This window comes from Berghia stephanieae, chromosome 13 (genome assembly GCF_034508935.2).
Source record: "Berghia stephanieae isolate SIO BIC M18660-M18661 chromosome 13, UCSD_Bste_1.3, whole genome shotgun sequence".
NCBI classification, from domain to species: Eukaryota; Metazoa; Mollusca; class Gastropoda; order Nudibranchia; family Aeolidiidae; genus Berghia; species Berghia stephanieae.
In genome coordinates, this window is record NC_088372.1 from 27,641,065 (window position 1) to 27,643,564 (window position 2,500).

The following is a 2,500-nucleotide window of genomic DNA, read 5'->3' on the forward strand; positions in this document are numbered from 1 at the left end:
TATTTTGCTGCTTTCTTTATAAAGTGAAAGAATTGACCCTTGCCAGCACTCAAAAGGGACAGTCAACAAATGTCCAAAAGTGAACATCTGTGGGTTTCCCTTTTTCCTTGTACTCTTCTTATACTATAACATCTTATCCCCTGTCCAGTATTTGTTTGGTTGGTTTTGATATTCCATACTCGGCACTATTCAGTTAAATTCAACATAACTTATTTTTGCTTCATTTACCAGCATTGGTTTCCGAATTCAGTTTATACCTATGATTTTATTCCCATCCCGTGAGATTATTAATTTTTCACATTTTTTCATATCCCACAGAATTGTTTTGATTTTAAATGAGAAATGATGGTTATATATGTATCCAATTTTTCAAACTTCGGTTATGAGTATTATTTATGATTTTGTGTGAACCCGCCCATTTCCTTTCTCAACTTTATCCGAAAATTTTGCCGTTATTGATGGATCGATTTACAAGTTTTGTATCAATGGTACAGTATGAATTCGTTTTAATGATGCCATGCGTTTATGTAATATACTCACAACACCCGCAAGCCAAATTTAACATAACAACACACAGAAATGTGTGTAACCTTTAACGTTTACAGTCTGAATGACATAAATTAATAAGAACAAATCAATTTCAGGATTTTTTACAATAATAACAAAGAACTGAGAGACGTCAACTTTGTTCCTTCTATTATTAGATAAATGTAAATACATTTCTAAACTGTAATACCTACCATTTTAGATACCTTTCAATGCTTCATAGAATTTCACATCAATGGTTGCTGGATTGAGTCTTTGGCGTAATCGATCAATGAAGCGACCAAGAGAAGTACTTATGTCGATGATTCGTCTGTACTCGGTACTGATTAAATCATTCAACATAACATGACTTGAACCTATCTTTTACTTTAACTGATTCTTGGATATTCTTTTCTAACCTTCCCTTGGCTTAGTACATGTGTACCCGCACTGGATCTATTATGTTTTGCTTTGTTTTTAGTATGGGGAAGAAGGGGGGGGGGCTCTCTCCTATTGATGCTATGCGTTTAGATACAATACTCACAAAATCAACCAGCCGGATATAACGGATCTACTCGCAAAATTATGTGTAACCTTGAATGTTTATAGTCTGATGGGCATAATTTAGTGATAACTAATCACCAAAGTGGCTGTCTAAAAACAATAACAAAGAGCTAAATGACCTCAATTTCGTTCCTTCTATAATCTTATTTGTTTAATAATGTCCGACCAATGTGACAAAATCACCAGAAATTTCTGTGTTTTCGTATAACTGTTTCAATTGTTATTGTGTGCTGCAAAAATTACATCCTTCAAATGATCAATATTTGTTCGATATTTGCCATAATTTGTCAAGACATATTATGATTTAAAACAAAAATAGACATCAACGAACACATAATGCATCGATATGATTATCGATAACAAAAGTTGAAAATAATAAAGATAGCAGCAATTATAATCTCAACGGATTATTATGAGAAAATAGCAAGATTACAAGCGTCCTCCCATTCAATCGATATGAATTTTATCATATCTTCCCGCTCTATTTAATTACCTAATCAAAATGGCGCCGACCCATGTGACATTTTGATAACAACCGGCATTCTTTGTTTGATAAAATCTGTGAGGTTTTTTTCCCCTATTTATTTTTGTTACTACTGTGTATTTCCGTTACCCAAATTTCTGTTGAATAAAATTCTTGAGGATTGGTTTTCTTTTTTTTTCGCCCCGTCTTGATTTCTTTCTGTCATTCACATTATTTCTTTCTCCCTCTCTCTCTCTCTCTCTGTATATATATATATATATATATATATATATATATATGTGTGTGTGTGTGTGTGTGTGTGTGTGTGTGTGTGTGTGTAGTGTGTGTGCGTGTGTGTTTGTGTGTATTTATGCTTTCTTCTCATTAATTTTATTTTCAAGATGACGATTAAATTATTCCTTTGTTCAAGAGTTCACAAAAGATTGCATTGTGCGTTTTGCTCATGTGACGGAACAAGGTTAGGTTCGCACATATGGTTGATTATCTCAATGAGCCCCATGTCTTAACTCACTCAAACCTGACACCGACTATATCCGTAGTATACCCTGGGTTACTTTTCCCCCATGCCTATTTATTACATTTGTCTGAGACAAATTATAGGCGTAGTATCAAAGCTTATGTTATTAATTTTTACATGTTAATGGTAGTTGATTAACTATCTCTGTACATGCTCATTTTTAATACATTTGGTTCCAATTTTGAAAAGTAGCAAAAAATCTCTAGGATTGAGTGAGTTAATCCCAATTTCTTTGACTCATTAACGAAGTTATATAAAAGTTAAGTAACTTATTCTATTTCTATTCGAACGACAACTAACAAGCATGAATATACAAACACTAACATGCATAGAAGCAGACTTCAACACAAAAACAAGCATACATAATGTCCGCTTGCAAAGTTAGATAACACACATAGATATGCAATACG

The 2,500-nt window shown here is 33.1% G+C and overlaps 1 protein-coding gene across 10 annotated transcripts in view; it reads left to right on the forward strand.

The window, feature by feature from the left end:
• The window catches only part of LOC144958678 (innexin unc-9-like), an 867,612-nt gene that overhangs the window by 846,569 nt on the left and 18,543 nt on the right, over window positions 1-2,500 (forward strand). The gene's annotated exons all lie outside the window — the stretch shown is intronic.